The 18,800-nt window shown below is 48.2% G+C and overlaps 1 protein-coding gene and 1 pseudogene across 3 annotated transcripts in view; one reads left to right on the forward strand and one right to left on the reverse strand.

Annotated features, from left to right (window-relative positions):
* The window catches only part of LOC144153579 (MFS-type transporter SLC18B1-like), a 47,561-nt gene extending 34,151 nt beyond the window's left edge, over nucleotides 1–13,410 (reverse strand). The window contains exon 1 of one of the 3 annotated variants that reach the window (XM_077685208.1): nucleotides 13,266–13,410. The gene's annotated coding sequence lies outside the window, so the exon portion shown is untranslated. Of the gene's footprint in view, nucleotides 1–2,674; nucleotides 2,831–4,237; nucleotides 4,256–13,265 lie in introns of those variants that run through there. The other 2 variants (XM_077685209.1, XM_077685206.1) reach the window with 2 other exon arrangements.
* On the forward strand, nucleotides 6,204–8,741 carry LOC144152215 (uncharacterized; annotated as a pseudogene).
* Nucleotides 13,411–18,800: the final 5,390 nt, after the last annotated feature.

Here is an 18,800-nt window from a genome sequence, read left to right on the forward strand (position 1 = left end):
CGTGGGTCAAGAGCTTTTCGGTCATCAGAGCTTTTCGGTCGACCAACTGGTCTATGGGGATACGCATTAGCTTTTTGACAGGACTCCATCGGTACCATTAAGAAAGCTTTCTTGAGAAAAAAACGCTTCCCGTCGTGGGAATGCAACCTGGGTCCCCCCTTCTTTTTTTTTTTTTTTTGGGGGGGGGGGGGGGGGGGGGGGGGGGAGGTGTCCTTTGCGGTATGAAGCCGACGACGTCGATCCAGTTGCGCCAATCCGGTTCGGTCGAAGCAGGTTTGGATTTGGAGCGGGGGTTAAGGGGTCACGGACGGGCAAAATTGGACAGTCATGGAATGCCAGTATCGGACCGGTATAGCACGAGGCAGTACAACGCTTCTGGGTTAGTTAGTGTGGTGTTGGACTTGATCTTGGAAAGTTTCGTGTTCCCCATCGTTGTCGTTTCGACAGAGTTCTATACTATAGATGATTTTTATGTAGGCGCGCAGTAATGGGGAACGTGTGCGGTACATTTCTCCCCTAATTAAGCTAGGCATCAGGTTATATTTAGCAGGCCACGGCTTACGTTTTGTTCTCTCAAGAACGCGCAATCGTACCCGTGTAGTCGGCGTGTTAATGTATGCGGCTTTACACTTTGTTGTTGGAAATGATTGAAGCATTGCGGTTTCTGGCTTATTTTGTGGGTGGTGCGTGTGCTCGAAGAGACGGCAACGTTAGGGCTGCAGTGGTTTTTAAAAACCAAAATAAAACAACTGCAATGTTACCAAGCAATTGGACCCAACCGCGCGGAAGCGTTCATATTGTCACGTGACATCCCCCCCCCCCCTCCCCCTCAGACGCCCTGATTGCGAGTGTGCATGCATGCAACGGTGGATGAAAAGGCATCTTTGCGTTTTCGACGGGACTCTCGAGCTATCAACCACCTTTCATGAAACGCTAAATATGGGCAGTCGTGCGATATGGCGTCGGGACATAATTGACATTTCCGGTTAAGTATTCGTGGCTCGCAGCTGTTCGGCCCAGGTGTGCACCGTTGTCGCAGCACCTGGGCATACGCCGCTTCTGCGCGCTGCAAGACCGTGCTTTTGTAGTCGGAGCATTGGTGTTAGAATTGGTGTTCTAATTCGCTCTGTCTCACACACAAAAAAAGGGTGTGTTATGCGTACCAGAAAACATTCGATTATGGTAAAGCTGTCTTTCGGAGCCAAAACTTTCAGCTCTTTTCAGTGCTCCACTTTCCTGTCCCTAATGAATACCTACAGGCTGCTTTATGTTGGCAGATCACGGCGCACTTGACATATTTTCAGCAGCAAGCAATTCCTACGCAGCTGTTCCAGTCTATGCGTGCTAAAAAAAGCACTGAAAACATCGTGGGCTGGATTGTCCCTTTCGCTGCTGCTTATTATTTTTTATAGATTTTTTTAAAATCACACTTCATCGCATATTAAGCGAATAAAATACAACATCGAAGCCCGTCGATACAGCCCGGTACCACGACGCAAACACAGACAGCGTTGTGACGCAGACACAGCCATATAAAGATACTGCTTTCTTACGCACTGAAGAAAACAGGTGCGCCCCAGTTGACCTTGTTCAACTGTCCGGAAAGCTCTCAGTCAACGTCGCACCGATGATGAATAGGACGGAAGGAACACGCAAAACGTTCGGCACCATTCCAGGGCCTGCACACTGACTGCGATGCCGACGGGACGCTAACGAGCGCACGCAAGAGCTACTAAAGGACCGTGAACTTGAAGGCGCAGTTTTCTAAGGCGACTATCCTAAACCTGCGACACCCACCCAATTTGTCCAAATTTAAATAATAATGCCACTGGGATGATTCTGGGATTAGCGATTACGCCAATTGCGCGGAATTTTCGAAGGAACAACGGCATTGGCTCTGGCGATTCCGTACACAAGCGCGAACAATTCAATTCCAGATTTGCGGACAACGACTTCCCTACGTGCGTAGATAGGTATTTTGCGTTGCCGAAGCCATTCAACTAGTTTTTATGCACATAGCGGTACATGAAAATTGTAAATTAATACCAGTGTTCAAAATCGCGGTTTTACGCGACAAAGCTGCACCTAAACCTTGAGGGACGCTGTAGTGGAGAGCTACAGATTATTAGAACACCCTGGTGTCTTTGAAATACGTTGAAATACTGCGCACGAGGTTCTTCCACCTCCATCAGAAAACAAAAACAAAAACAAAGAAAAAAAAGCAGCCACTGCGGACAAGAAACGAACCCGTCGATCGAACCGCGAAACAGTAGAAGCAGCGAGAATGTGATAGTTCGTCTTAAACAATTTTTTGTGGGGCCAGCACAACAGTTAAACAAAAGTGCCTAAAATCAGGCTATTTATCGTTCTCAGAGAGCTGCTGTTTGAAGAATTACTTTCGGTTATATTAATGCTTGAAGCTTGGAATAGATTTCACCGTGCCCAGTTCTTTTGCTGAGGTATTTTCACACCAACAGTATGCATGATCGGCAGTCGAGTAGCGCTTCCTGTGGTATCGCAGTCGACTTCTGTTAACAAATAAATATCTCTTTCTCTCATTTGCGCGGAAGCTCCAAAGCGTGAAATTTTTAAAGCGTGAAATTTCACAAACCGTTATGTCTTGCAGCAAGGCCACCATACCTGCGCAGACACAGGCGTATTGCTCAAAACTTACAGTTTTTCGGAGACGTCGGTCGGGCGTGTCACGGCGATAATAATGGAAACGTGTGCTCTGATACGATCAGGAATTGCGTGGCCATCAAGTAGAGGCGACAAGGGGCGTACAATCTTCACTCGTCCCGACGGGCCGCTTCTGCACTCTGCTGAGATGAGGCTCTTTTCATTTGCGCCTAGGCTCCGACCTCGATATCTTTCTTTCTCGTGGCGGACAACGTCATGAAACAGATTTCTGCACGAGCATTTATTTACTTAGCTAGCGTAAAACGACCGCGTGAAGCCGACACGAGGCTGATAAGGCGCCTGTAAACGGCCGGCGGGATCATCCAGTCGAGGCTCCTCTGAGGACGGTTTCTGGCTACTTCGCTGACTTTGGGCAATATCTGAGTGGGGGGACACGGATACGTACGATGCAAGTCATTCGCCCTCTGCGCTCGTCATTTACCTTGCCTTCTTACCTAGAGGACACACATGTGGCGTCACAAGTGGCTATAACTCGGGCGCGGACATTACCTTCGTCGGTGACAGCCTGATAGCGCGCGAAGGAAGCAAATATTGGGGTACAAGTTGTTGCGGTCATGAGGACACTGCAGGCAATAACATTTGGATTTGTGCAGTTTATGGGTGAGAACAAGGGTGATGTACCCGAATACATGGAGCATTTAACCAAGGCTGCGAATAAACAGATGCATGCATTTGAGTGGTGCTCCGAACGTCACTTTCCTCCGTTGATCCTCCAAGGCTCTTGACAACATGGCCGCAATGACTCATTCCCCTTCCACGCTTCTTCATGGAATGCTCACTTATTTCACTATCTCGGCATTATTGGACTGTCTGGAGGACACTGACCTCCCTGCGACGTTATCGGCATCCCTTTACCTCGGGCAGTTCACTTTTTACTCAGTGAACTAGAACAGACGACACCCTCTCTCTTGCGCTGTCGTCTATTTTTTTCCGACGGCACACTCATATTGACAACGAGATAAACAAAACCATTTCAATTTTTTTTTTGAAGAATAACGGGGAAGGACACCTTTTTTGCGCTTCAGTCGCCGCAGGGCTGGTTCAAACGTAAGACAAGGAGCTTAATACTGACTTAGTTCCCAAGCCGAACATTCGTGAAATAAGCAAGAATGAAACGCCACAGAACGCCGTCGACGCTGGGCCGTCCTAACTTCCCGGGGAATCCGCTGAGGCGCACCCTGCCCTGAAAGCCTTGCTTACTGCAGCAGTTCAAGCGTAATGGTGGTTCGCACGTCACGTTTACACGAAGCCTCGTGCGCGTGTTGTAAAGGAGGCGGCTGTGTAGGCAACTCGCAGTCATCGCGAATGAACAGGCACCGACCGGACGCAACGGGTTGTGTCCGTCGCTACATTTACATGTTTTCGTTTTGTCCCACAGGATCTGCTCCGGGTGTAGTTAGGGCCACCGGGCTGCATTGGATACAGAAGGCCATGCGGCCTTCATCAAGTATTCAGAGAAAGTAAAGCGCATCAGCTGTTCGAAACTCTTAACTGACGCTGCCGTTCTTCCCCTCATGACAATCTCCAAACTGCTTACCTGGCTCTCTCATTTTTGTTCTTCTCATCTCCGCGAGTCTCGAACTGGCCTCTGGAACCTTGCTTCGATCTCGAAAGCGGCTGCCGATCTGGGCTCTTTTTTGTTACCGGTTGCAGGTCACTGGGCTGGCCCCAGCGAGGAACGACCACAACACCGAGCCCAGCGCCGCCTGGTTTCGACCCCGGGCACTCCGAAGCGGCCGGCTTTGCTGGCGGAGGTTATCGATCTTGTCTGCACTCTCTCCCTCCCGAGGAGGCTTGTTTTGTTGTCGTTCTCGCAGCGGCGACAGCATGTCTAGGGTACCGGTACTGACGTCCACGCAGGGAAGGGCATGAATAAAGTATCGCCGGAGCGACTTTTATGGGATCAAACTGCGTAGTTGTAAATGTGCTTCTTTCAGGTCACACCCCCTCGCTTGCGTTTATCAGGCCAAGGGAAAATGGGATAGTAGTGTATTGGACAGATGCAGACGATGCGTTGTGACTCCTCTCTCTCCGCTTACGCAAATCGTTGGTGGCAAAAAAAAAAAAAAAAAAGGTCCAGCATATTCCCCCAAAGAAACATAGAAATGAGTTGTTAACATTGTCTTAGCACGTAAACAATTTGGAGTATGCCGTATACAACGATCTGAGCTTTTGAGGCCGATGTACGCGCATTTGTTGACTCCATAGAGAAGTGCGTTAGAACGTCCTGTTTCCGTCTCACCATTTTCCCCGACGATTTGCCCTCGCCGGATATGGCTATACGCAATGGCGAGTCGTCGGGTCTGCATTTAGTTAGTGGATTGATAGCTTGTTTAACCTGTAAAACGTCCGCGTACAGAAACAAAGACATCTGAATTTACCATGAAATGGGGCGAAAATAAAACTTTTGAAAGCTGAGGTAGCCAGAAAATGCAGAAAGTTAGTTACGTTAATCTGTGCAGTGGCTGCGAATGGCGCCTTTTGTTTGCTTTACTGCCACCTTGACTCTGGTCTTAAATGGGCAAACTAAATAAAGTCGAAGAATCAGTTACGGGGGCTGAACTACAAAAATTTGGCCAGAAATAAAACTTCGACTAGTTCACTCCAGTGTTTCCTTAAGTCCAATTTTCAGACATTTCAAACAAATCCTCTTGTTGGCCTTTAAGAAGACGTTAGGCGAGGTCAATTTTTCTGAAAAACCAAAAAAAGTCTTCTCGGTCTTTTTGAAATCGTTTTCCCAGGGGGTTGCTAGAATTTTACCTTCTAAGCTACCGTGACAAACGCTGTTGAAACGCAGGATGGCCCGTACGTTACTTTGTGGCTGCGTTGCAGTGGTAAACGTCTCAAAGCACTCTGACGGGCTAGTTGATCTGACATGACGGAAATGAAATTGCGCTAAAAGAACAGGACGAAGAGAAGAAGAAGACGGGCGTTGTGTGGTGTGTCTTTTTCTGTTCGTCCTGCTCTTTTAGCGCAATTTTATTTCCGTCATGTCAGACGAACTAGCCCGTCAGAGGGCTTTGATGAGCCTTATTTCTAGTACACAGGGCTCTTTTAATTGTTTTGACGCGTCACCTGACGTGCTTGTCGGTCTCATTGCGGTGGCATCTTGTCACGGCCGTTCATTTACCTTCTACTTGCGGCGGAAGACTGTGCCCCATCTCATACTTGTGTTGTTCGGCGCGTTTCCACCCTCACAAGGCCATGAGCTCCGGATGTGCAAGATTCTTCGTGTGGAGTGGCCGCATAAAGTGCGCATCTTTCGTGCCTGTTTGCACCTTCGACTACACCCCGGACTGCCTCGAACCTCTGGTTACGATACTCGAAGATTGCGGACCGCTTTTTGGAGTTCTACTGGCAACTGATCCTTCCGCACCACCGAGGCGCTGTGTGGTGTGTCTTCTGTTCGTTCTGTTCCTTTAGCGCAATGTTATTTCCATCATGGTAAACGTGTAATGCACCCAGTGTCTTAACGGTGCTACCACCGCTGCCTTCGCTGTCCCTGCACATGCACATGCATTTACATGGTAGTTGCTGCTGTACGTGTGCCCTCGAACACCTTAGTCCACTTTATTCTGCCTCATCGTTAAGAAATATAGCGCGGGAGAAACGCTTGCCTATGTGATACGCGGCTAGGCTACGGGTAGTTGGACTACCCTGAGCTCTTAACCGCACGCCGAGACATTGTACACTAAGGCGATATTATTTTGAAGATTTCTGCAAAATACTACAGCATAGCGGCCGGGAATTGAACCCGAGACCTTCTGCTCAGGAATGGAACGTTTAACCCGCTGATCACTTTGTACAGTGTAGCCCGTACCACACGATTGACATGCATTAGATTCCGTAAACGGTTGACAAGCTAGATAAATATCGTCATTCCATCCTTCCAAGCAACAATGAGGTCCGTGAAACATCAGCGCCAAAATTACCGCAGATGAGGTGTTTCGGATTGCAAGCGCTTTGGACTACCAACTACTTGGGTGTCTGCGTCTGTATTAGGGAGCCTACATAAGCCGCGCCTTCGTCGTTTAGGGTGGTGCCACTCTTTGACACAGCTCGTGCCGCCTCCCGCCGTCGGGCAGCGTTGCCAGCACACGTTGCCATAGCAACGGGGCCGATACGGCGCCATGTTGTTCCCCAGTCGGCTCACTGCCGCCGTGTGCGTAAGGCTGCGTCTTTGCCGCCCGTGACTCGCGGTGACTTTTGTTGACCACGGGAAGCTTTTCGTAACCATGCCAGCTCGGTGAACGTGTGGGGAGTTGTGTGAGCACCAAAAATGCCCGGCTGTTGCGTTCCGCAATGTACGAACCATTGCAGAAAAGGCACACGGATGTTCCGCTTCCCGGCCAGCCCGAACCGAAGAAAGCGCTGGCTCGTACAAGTGAAAAGGGACCGCTGGGAGCCCACTGCTGCTTCTCGTGTTTGCGCTGTGAGTATTGCACCTCGCTTCATGTTTTTCGCACGCGTACTTGCAGCTATATTCTATTATGTAAGTGCTATGCACCTGCAATGCACCTGCAACTGAAGGCCATTTGTGTCAGCCAGTTTGTACACACCCCTAAGACTTCGAGCTACAACATTGACGACAGCAGTCATCTGGCTGACTTGCTTGACCCAAGCTTAAAAAAGCTAGAGGAAGACCCCATTCAGCAGGCTGAGGAGTTAGAGAACTTGTTTGTGATTGGACTGACGGAAGCAGAGTGCGACATCGTAGCGTACATCGGTGGTTTCCTTCTGAGGTCTGTTTTAAAATCTATAGGTAACTGCAAAAGCTGTAAAGCAGTACTGACTGACAGTGCTCCTGGGAAATACAGCAGCCTCATCCAGTTGAAGGAGTACGTGAAAAATGCTGGAAATCTGATCCAGCCAAGCATGTCTGTAATGACAATTTTGATGGATTGTGAAGAAAACTTCAAAACGTTTGCTGAAATGGGTGAAGTCATGAAGGTGAAAAAGCCATTTTCAAGCATTCTGAGTGCCCTGCAGAAGTCTGTAAAAATGCACTTGGGATGTTGCAGTTTGCACAAGCCTACTGTAGAGAAGCTGCTTCTCGAAAAATATGTCCGAACAAGACTAAAGATTTACCTCAGGCAGCAGCATGAACACAGAGTAAATGGGGCAGCAAGCAAAACCTGTGCTGCGGCAAACTTGGAGTAGTTCAGCAGCCAGCTAGAACCGTAGAGCGTACGCAGCTGCGATAAATTTTTTTTTTATGTGAGGACACTTGAAGACTTGGGTGTGGTACGTTCAATCATAATTTAGGACTGCCTTTGTTAAGGACTCTATGCAACTTCATTGCCGTACAATGATGATAAAGGAAAATTGATGCCTTATTTGTATAATTTACATTATAGTGTGTTCAAAATAGCTGTAAAATATTTTACTGCTAACATTTTCTTTTGCTGTTCCTCAGTACCAGCCCGAAAAAGGCATTCAAAACCAAGAACAGTGGTGTGCCTTCGTTCACATTGCACCTTTCTCTCGAGACGTTGCTCTCCATTGTGTCAGTTGCTCACGACGTGTTTTTGTTCTCGACTGATGTCATGTAATTTTCAGTGGGGTAATTTAAATTAACCCAGTGGGGCTTGGGGAATTTTCTTATTGATTTATTCCCCAATATTTTGGTTCATGTATGTATCCTTGCTCAAAGTACTACTTATGCAGACGTGCAAAATGCTTTCTCACTGTCATCAGTGAAGCAAGCCGTATTCTTCTCTACTTGCTTTCTCCTTCATTAGTTATCTCTGCGTTTGTCTCATCAGCATTGTCCACCTGTGTAGCCCATCTGGGCTTTAATCTTGCTCGTTGCCTGTGTGTTCAGTTTTTTTCAACAGCTCCATTGGAAAAAAGTCGCGAATGAGTGGTAACTTTTACATGCATTAGTCTGCTACGTAAAGTGCTTCTTGAAATTCGATGCCTTTATTAGCTCGGAAACATTTACTTTGTGTGTTTTGTTGTATTTCCCATGTACGCCTGTTGTTCGAGAAGGGGGCATCTGCATGTCACGCAAGCAGTGCAATAAAAGAATTTTACGTGAAGTTTGTCTTCCTTTATGCGTGTAATGAAAGTACGCTTCAAGGCATGATGACGTATATGTTCAGCCATAGATGTAATATTTTGTGTTGCCACCTCAACAATATTCTTGTTAGTGTGTGTAAACGTATTAAATTACACATTGGGCACGTTAAGATGCCCAGTTTGGGCAGAACCATTCAAGCATAGGCTGGGGAGGTTCTATAGGCAACAGTGGTTTAGTCTGTGCGGGCCATTTTTATTGTATCGGAAACTTTACTACTACACCGATATTTTCTATGCTATAGCATTTGCGGGGTACCCTAATAACATGTAGTGCCTTGTATCTGCACAAAAATGCGTAATTTGAAAAGTCAACCTATTCAATTGAATAATAGTGCATAAAAAATAAAAGGGTAATAGTGCGAAAACAATTAAAAAATGATATAAAAGCCAAAAACTGAAAATGAAATTACCGTCTCTAATCGGGCGTCATCGTGCAATTACCTAAACAGAACCTTCCCGGGTTAAGAATGACGGCGAGGTAAGGCGACATAAAATCCCCGGCCATTTCCACTAACGTGAAACCTGGGGAAAAGCGAAGCGTGCGGTGTACAAGTGTATCCTCGGCGCTTTGGCGTTTTTGCCACGGAGGTGAAACCGTTGGGGGTAGAAGGATACAGCTTTGAAGCGCAGCGCGTTCTAGCGCGAGGCATTGGAAAACGAGTGACCTGGTGTGTTTTCCTAGTACGCGTTACGCTTTACCGTAAGGCGTAAACAAGGGTCCCGGTGTTTTAGTGCCATGACTACATCGACGACGACATGAGACGGCCACAGCCCGAGCCATTAAGGGGCTTCGCCCCTAAAAGAGACGTGTTCCTTCAATGCCACCAAGGAAATGAAACGTTCGTGCAACAAGCGTCGGAAGAATGCTTGTGTATTAGCAGATAATTCTGAGATATATTTCGTGCTTGCCACCGAACTGACCTGCGAAAAATAATTGCACCGTAGCACGATTCTGCATGTGAAAAACAAGATAAACCGGCTATGCGCCACATCGAGCTCCACGCACGAAAAATCGCGTATTCGCGCGCTTCTACGTACAGCTAGCGCCTCGAAAGGAGGCATTGGCAAGCCTTTACCAAGGACGTGAATGCCGCATTAAACGAATGATCCCACGATCTCAACTGTTCCCAGCAGCAGGAAGTTTTTGGAAAGCTGCTTGGCGATAACCACTAACCACGCACGATCGTTTCGAAGCAGGTCGTTCTAGAGATAGCCTATTCCGCGCCTCCATAGGCGCGGCGCATGCCGGCTCCCTGGGTCGGGCGGGCACTGGGGCTGGGGAACCAATATGGCGGCCCGTCAAGTTTGGCGGCCGCCGCAGCCACCGTTAGGAAACCTTGGACTCTGCTGTCGCCACCCTAAACGACGAAGGCGCGGCTTATGTAGGCTCCCTAGTCTGTATTGCTGTCCCGCATGGGAGTGGGATCACAATGCCGCTATTGGCGCTAATGTGCAATGGGATGTAATGTAACTGGTCCTCATGACGGCCAATACCGCCCCTGCTCCTTATTCAGCTTTTCCTCACGTGAGTGGCGTGAGGGTGAAGCACTTTCGTTCCTCCGAACACAATGGCGTGCTTACCTGTTTTCGGAAATTGCCCATCATGTTTCCAGAATTTGCATTTTGCAGAGCGATGTGGATGCCTGCCATTTGCTCACCTTTTTGCCAACGCCGATGACAGTTGTACGCCCTGGGGAATGTGTGTAACTTGCGTGCTCTTAGAACTGTTTCGATGTTTTGAATTTCGCGTTTGAAACTAGGCCGGAATGACGTTACATGTCACCGAGGAGCGTAACAACCGGGCATACATAGCCTGGGAGACTCGAAAAAATGCGAAGAATTTTAGTATGAATAGCTTTCCAATATTCTGGTGAGCTTGCATGTGCTTATGAACTTGCGCTTGTCGTTTAGCCAGCTTGGTCATTTCTTGCTAGCTCACCTGCCCTTAGTGTTCCAAACGTTCTCTCGCTTGTTTCGTCTCTCGCGTGCTATTTTTATGGCATATATATAAGATACTGATTGGATGCTTCACATTTTAGGCTACGTACTGTGGGGATCGCGACTTGAACGCGAACCCTTTTCTGCCTAGCTTTCCATCGCGTCCGGCGTTGCACAGCGCACCTCGCTCGTGCGACGGGAGCACGCCACAGCCGGAGGGTTTGTGTGGAGTGGACCCTTTTCCCCTCTGCCTTACCGGAGAACCAGTTCTTCCTCAGCACTAGCGCCACCGTTTGGTGAGGTCTGGTGGGATGCAACATGACGAGAGGACGGCCTCTTGCCTTGTGCATGCGGTAGCGCGCGGACGTTTCGTTTCGGCGCGCACGTCCGGACCTGGGGAACGTGCCATAAAGGGACGCCTACCCGCGCTCGCACGCGCGGCGCCCCGCTGCTCCGGTATTCCATCGGTGAGCCGAACCATCTCGATCTCTAGCGTTGTTTAATGCCTCGCTCTAATGTTACTGTTATGGCCTACGATCAGTCTGTATGCAGTGTATTTGATTTGCACGTTGCAATAAATGCTGCCATTGGTGTTTTGCCCTTGTCGCCCCTGCCCTTGTCTGTCTCCGCAAACAACGGACCCGTCCACAGCCGGCGCTCGCAAGGCATGTTTGCTGAGCGCGGGTGGCTGCGGGGTGGGAAATGACTAGTGTGTGAAATGTTGAACCCCACAGTACTCTGGTTATCAAGTCTGTGCTGACAATAATACGTTGTGGATATCGGGAATGCGATGTTCCTTCACGCGAGTGTTGTGGCTGGCGGGCTAGTTGGTATTGGCGTTCTCCAGGCGCTGGCAGGGCGCTGGAGGGGCGCTGGGTTCGCGCCCCTTCTTTGTGCCCAGTTCCAGTGTGCTGTGCCTGGGAAGGTTTTTTACACATTTTGCCCTTATTTAGCCTCCCCTCATCATCCACCCTCCTCCTCCTACACTCTGTTTTTGTGCGCCTCGCTTTTGCAATATATTCATTAACCTATACACTGCGGTTTTAAAAGTGGCGCCAACGAACTGTCCACAGCCCGACGTGATGAGCACGTGCAAGCTTGGCGGGCGGGTGTCCCGCATGTTGCAGGTTGGAATGCTGAACGAAGCGTTGGCAGCGGTGGCCTTCGTGAATGAAACGCTGCCGTTCAAATGCAATCAGCCTTTTCAAATAACAGGACACCGCCAACTTTACCGCGACACTGTGCCCAACGTGCCCAAATGAGTCCAACGTTTCATTTTTTGTTAAAAAATGTTGACATGCATAAATCTTTCACCGATGCTAGCAGCGGGGCAATACGTACGCCTTTATACACCGCTTGTTGACATGAAATGAGGTGTTTTTTTCTCACAATTATGCGCTTCGTGGGAGTCGAAATTTGCATAAAAAGGCAGCGTTAAAAATGGCACTAGAAAAACCTTTCGTGGCGATTACCAATACATGCTTAGCAAATAAAAAAATAACAACATTGCGATTACCAATATATGCTTAGCAAATAAAAAAACAACATTGCTCCAAAAAAGGCGAAATGAACCTTACGTCTTGGGGGTGCAACGCCGGCGACGTACAGTAGACTCACGATAATTCAAGCCCGGAGAATTCAAACTTTCGGTTAACATAAACAAACTTCAAAATTTTAGTTTTCCCGCTATGGTTTCAATGTATTCAATCTGCTCCGTAGCATAAATTCGGTTAATCTGCACTTTTTGTTGCCCTCGCCGGAAAATGTCTGCTGCATTTGCCGCTTATACCTGCACATTTGCATCCTTATATCACTAACAGTCACAAATAAACCCCATTATCTGCATACACGTCTCTAGGCGACAACACGCACGCAAACAACCACGTGTGGATCGAGGAAGGAAGGAAAAAAGAACTTTGTTTTGAACTTTCATCCAAAGACAAAGCAATCATCCATTCGTGATTTTTTTGAAGTGTGAAAGGCAGTTCAGCAGTGTGTGTGTGAATGTTGTATTACGAAATATGTGCGGATGTTTCATTACAACGCAAGTTGATATGTTGCCCCGATTCACATCTATAAAACTTTCGATAATTGAAACTTTTGAAAATTAGAACAATATCCTGGGGTTCTTTCGAGTTTGAATTATCGCGGGTCTACTGTACCTTCAGTTTACTCTAAACCTCGTCAGCGGGCCACGGTCAAGGACACTCATGGCGTTCACCGGGCTGGCGGGCTTTGCATAACAATAATAAGTTAAAAAAATGCGCGCCTAGGGGTAGCAGCTTTGGCCATGCTTTTGAAAGGCTCTGGCTGCGTGGATGAATAGTTGTGGGACAGCAAACATGTAGCCTTCTGCTCGCCAAGTCACGTTGCACAGCCAATGACAGACAGACGCTGTCGCCAAGAAGAACAGCGGGGAAAGTCTAAATAGAGCCTTGCGCTGCTTTTCGAGGGCACAATGATCGCGACCTTGCTTGAAAGACGAGACAGCTCTATGGTCACATGCACTCACGAAGGGTTTTGATAATGAGTTGTTCATTGCTTACCGGAGCGCAAGCCATTGTTGACCGACAAACTTCGTGCCTTCGAGCCGTCACAGGCGCCGGGAATCGCGACCGTTGCGACGAACCAGACAGCGGGGCGGTACGGGACGTAATGCAGCGGCGGCCTCCGAAATAGCAGCGCTCGGGGGCGCGTTCGAGGAGGGGAGCAACTTGGCCGGTTAGGCAGCGACGTCTGCGCAGCCTGGTGAGAGCTGCAGCAGTCTGTTTCCGACCTCATTTAAGGCGAGAGATGCGACTGATTAACTCGCGGAGACAACCGGGCTGCTTTACTGATGTAGGCGAAAAACGAAAACGCCTGTGTGTCGATATTTCGGCGCAAGTTAAAGATGCACATGGGGAGGGGGAGTATATTAATCTGAAGCCTTCGATCGATGCGTAACTCCCCCCCCCCCCTCCCCCCAAATTGATTTGTAACAACAGAGCTGTTTAAAGGAGCACTGACACAAAAATTTTATGTTACACTTTTATTGCTTTTATCGATACTTTTAATGGCCTGGCGAACCTGAAACAGCACTTCAAATACTTCAGCGCGCGATAGTTAATTACACTGAACGGCCTGAAAATCGTTTGTTTCAAATTCCCGCGCTTTCATCCCGAACGGCGCATACGACAGAATCCCTGACCGACCTCACCGCTTTGTGCGGACGTCACCGGCGCCCGCTTGAGAGGGCGTTGCGCCCGCTCGCCGCTCGTGGGGCCGCGCGCATGAAGTGACGTCGCGAGTTTTTGACGAGCGCTGCCGCGTCACTTCTTTTGGCTTTCACTGGCTGATGTCACGCTGATGTCCATTTGCTGAGTGCCGCTCCGCGCGCTGCTCCGTCGGCGCGATAAACGAGATCCAATTAAACTATGTTCATCGTGTCGCAGGCCGCTCATATTTCAGCCAGGGTATTCTGTTGAGTGAAGGAAGCGAACTGTGCAATAATATTAACGCCGAAAATTGGTGTCAGTGCTCCTTTAAGCTTTTAGTTCCAAAACATAGCGTTACCAGAAAAAAATACCAAGAAAAAATACCGAGTGCAGGTGAGCGTGCGCCTCGTTTGGGGAAGCGGGCTTTGGTCAGGCTCGCGCGTGGGCTTGCGCCACGTGAGAAGCTCCCAAAAAGAAATATACCAAGAAAACAAAATTGGTGCAGCTCGCACCAAGCCGTGCAAGGCTTGAACCATAGCGAAGCTGGAGGATTTCTTTCTATGTAAACACTGAAGGACACACCACCACGCATTGCATTAGGTTTGAAATTGTTTATTTACATGTTCCGTCATCGCTTTTCACTGTGGTAGTAGCTGTCATCGTCATATGTATCTATATCGTCGTCTTCCTCATGCATGACTGGCGGACCGAGATCGTTTTGTCAGCAGGCTTTCACATTTTCCCAAATTGGAACGCGTCAGCACGCGCTAGAACCGGCGGGCGGCAACCGGCTTCGCGAACTGGGCGTCTGTAGCGCGAGCTGTCTCGTGCACGGACGCGCGTGGACTGTTTTCTTGGTATTTTTTGCTAGGCGCGTGCTCCCGAGCACAGTAATCGGCAGAAATAACTGTGACTCGGGCTTTTTTTATGACGCCGCCCACATTACGGCTAGCAACAACAGCTCCGCTGCTAAAAATTGGTGCAACTTGTACTAATTGTGCAAGGCCGGAGAAACTGTATAGCTGGGGGTCGACCCAGCTTCTTCCCACATTGACAGCGGATCTTTGGAGAGAGGGAGCGCCGGACCCCAGCAGTGCAAACACGTTTTGACGGCACTGTAAAGCAAAGACCATTAAAGTAGGTGCAGTGTTTGATTCAGTAGCAGTTGTCATCTTCCCTTTCGTCGTCGTCTTGCGACGGCTCGGCCGCGTAGGTAAAATCCTCTTGTAGCGCGTCCTCGCCCCGGGAGACCTTCACTTCTCCGTCAGCTGGCCCGGCGGCCGTCTATACGTGTGGATTGTGAACGGATGGCTTGACAGATTCGTGGTCATCGTGTTCGGCGCCGCGGACCCGTGGCGCGCCGGCTGCTACACGACGACGACGACGAAAGCGGGAGCTCCTAATGTGGCGTAAGCCCACGCGAAAGCATGGACGACGCCGGTCGCGCTCACGCCACGCGCTCACGTGCGCTCGGTATTTCTTTTTGCTAAAGCCACTGCGCTAAGGTCGTGCCCGGCGTCTGGCACCGATGACGCCGGGCTGTCGCCGCGAGGCACACGCTCACCTTCACTCGGGGTTCTCTGACTCCGCCGTACGGATTTGGGTCGGCCTGAACGGCTCTACTATAAAAAATACCGAGCGCCCGGCGTCGGCCAGCTCGACCTTCAAGAACACTCTGCCCAGCGTTCGTAGCGTGATTTCTCGCGAGCTCTTCTACTGGCCAGTTCACGCGCGTTCGCATGAAGTGTGTGTGTGTGCGGGGGGGGGGGGCACAGACGCCGAGTTCACGCTGCAGACGCCGAGTTCGCGAAGTTCTAGCGCACGCTAGCGGGGTTTACTTTGGGAGAGATGTGAAAGGCTGCGGACAAAGCGATCCGGGCTTGCCAGTCATGGGGGAACTTTGAGCGGTAAGTTCGGAAATCCATGTGAGGTGCAACAGCCGGGCCTCCGACGAAGGGGAGGGGCGACCAACTATGCTGTTTCTCCAGCAGTGCACCACTAGTGCAAGCTACGCCAACGTTTTTTTAGTGTTACTGACCCACACTATATGTTCGACAAGGTACAATTTCAGGGCTACGCGTTTCAATCTTGTTTAAATGCAAATTAAGCATGAGCTCTCGTTGGATGCTGCGTATATTTCAGCACGAAATGGTTTTGCTTACTTGTGCGATACTTAGTATGCAAAAGTACCTTTACCGTGGTAACAAATTATTTCTCGTATATTTGTTTCTACATTCGTTCTAGCCTTGCGCACATAATATAAAGCGTTCCTTCTTTGCACTTGCAACCGAGGGACGTAGAAGATGTAAAATAATTGTCTACTATTACTATTATAAATTAACAATGTACAGCTTCTTGGCCGATCCCCTGAGGGGAAAGGCGGAATAGCTAAAGCCTATGATGGCTTGTGATGCGCTAATGGAGTCACCCATCATCATCATCATCGTCGTCGCTGCCGCATTGTCGGAATCTGCATAATCACCCCATGATTTTGGTTTGGTCTCTTCTCGGTTCTGAGGGTTTCCGGCAAGTGTTGTTTTCTGCAAGTCAACTGATGGAAGGAGCTAACTGATGGGCAGGGGCCATGCTAATTGAGCGAGACGCATACCATGAACGGTAGCTTTAAACGGACACTAAGCCAGCATAAAGATAATAGTGAGCACAGAGGATGCATACCTAGGAAAAGGATAAAATGGGCGACAAAAAATAAAGCTTTTCTGCCTAACTAAAATGATTGTGTAAGATAAGGCAGAAACAATATTCCCTTTTCAGAAAAGAAAATAATACGGTTGCAAAGAATTCCTAAGCATAATCTTCTGACATGAGAACACAAGGGCGTGTGAGTGATAGAAATTCCTACAGGGTCCACAGCACAGACAGCGACGTCACTCCTATCATATGATGCGTTTATAGATACTTCAGGTTCAAACAACCCGCCTTAGGCCAGCTTGCTCCATTTGGTGAGTCGCCCGTGAGGCAGCGCCTAACCATGTGCGCAGCTGCTATGTTTCTATGCTTCAGCTCGAAACTTGAGGCTCGCGCTATGGTGCCATGAGACGCGTGCGCTGCTTTTCTTTGTGCATCTTTTCTTTTCATCTTGTCATCTTTTCTTGACATCTTTTTGTTCGGCACCTCGAACGCCGTGCTCCTTGAGGCATCGACCTTAAGTAGTTGATTGAAGGGTTTAACGTGCCGACGCAACGCAGGCGATGGCGCGCCGTAATGGAGGACTCCGGATTAATTTTGACCACCTGGGGGTCTTTAACGTGCGCCGAAATCTCGTGCTCACGGACGTTTTTGCTTTTCGCCTCCATCAGAAAATGTTCGTTCAGGTTTACTTAGATGACGTAATTTGACGTAAATAAGATGACGTAATTTACTTAGATGACGTAATAAGATGATCGGATTTGTAGGCATTAAAAAACGCGCGTTTTAGACTCCATAGATAGGCAGGCAAAGCAACATTTTAGGTTTCTAATGTCGTAAATATAGGCATAACGTTTTTTTTTATAAATAAAAACAATTTAAAACGAACACGTGCGCGACCTGCGTCTGCTACAGGAAGACCAAAAATGTTTTTGTTTATAACATAGTTGAACATAGTTTGTTTATAACATAGCGTTGAACATAGTCGCTAAATTGCCCCAAGAAACTGCCGGACTAATGGCAATCGCGCACGCGCACTTCTCACATTCATGTTCAGTGGCCATTGTCGCTTGCTCGAGCGTGTCATTACTGAAACAGGCATGAAAAAATTGGCTGGCGATTACGATACTCCCTAATGAGATATTTGGGCACAGCTGTTTAGCTGTTTTGACTGCAAAATATGTTGCGGCAAAAAATTTCTGACGGACATATTTTTTTCCATACAGTATTTACCATGGACAATAACATTTTCCCAGATAATGTGACCACACAGTGCATAGGTGAGGTACCAGGTGAACTTTCCATAACGGAAGCAGGAATCCTGTCTCTATTACTCAGTCTCGATACAAAAACATCCAGCGGTCCTGACAATATTCCAAACGCCTTTCTCAGAAGGTATGCTGAATGGGTTCCTAGATACTTACTCTTGATTTTTACAAAATCGTTACAAACATGCGAAGTCCCACAGGAGTGGAAAATTGCTAAAATAATTCCAATACACAAGTCCGGTGATGCTTCAAATCCTTCTAACTTTCGTCGGATCTCGCTGACTTGTTCAGCAGGCAAAATCTTAGAGCATTTAATACTAAAACACATCGTAACTTTCGTTGAAAACCATTCACTAATTAACCCTAACCAACACGGATTTAGGAGCGGTTTGTCGACAGTAACTCAGTTAGTAGAGACTGTACATGACCTAGCCCTAACGATTGATAAGCGTGGCCAGGTCGACATTGTATTCTTGGATCTATCGAAAGCCTTCGACCGCGTGTCGCACCGAAAACTAGTTTATAAGTTGCCAAGCATTTTCGGGCACGGCGTTCTAACCAAATGATCAAAAGACTATTTGTCAGGACGTAAGCAGTTCGTTCACTTCGAAGGCCAGTCATCACAATGTGTTGACGTCTTATCTGGTGTGCCTCAGGGCACAGTTATGGCTCCAATTCTTTTCCTTCTTTTCATCAACGACATAGCAAAAGATATAGAAGAAACAGTGCGCATGTTCGCAGACGATTGTATCATCTACAAATAAATACACACCGTGAATGATCAGTTAGTTTTGAACAATGCTCTAAAAATTGATAAGTGGTGCCAGGACTGGCAGATGACGATAAATGTAGAAAAAACTGTTTGCATGACTGTCACGAGAAAGAAAAACCCTTTATTTTTTCCGTACCAAATCCACCACAGTGTACTACAAAGGGTCAACGAACACAAACACTTAGGCATCATTCTTTCTTT

This window comes from Haemaphysalis longicornis, unplaced genomic scaffold (assembly GCF_048455015.1).
Source record: "Haemaphysalis longicornis isolate Haplotype H1 unplaced genomic scaffold, Haemaphysalis longicornis Haplotype H1 scaffold_9, whole genome shotgun sequence".
NCBI classification, from domain to species: Eukaryota; Metazoa; Arthropoda; class Arachnida; order Ixodida; family Ixodidae; genus Haemaphysalis; species Haemaphysalis longicornis.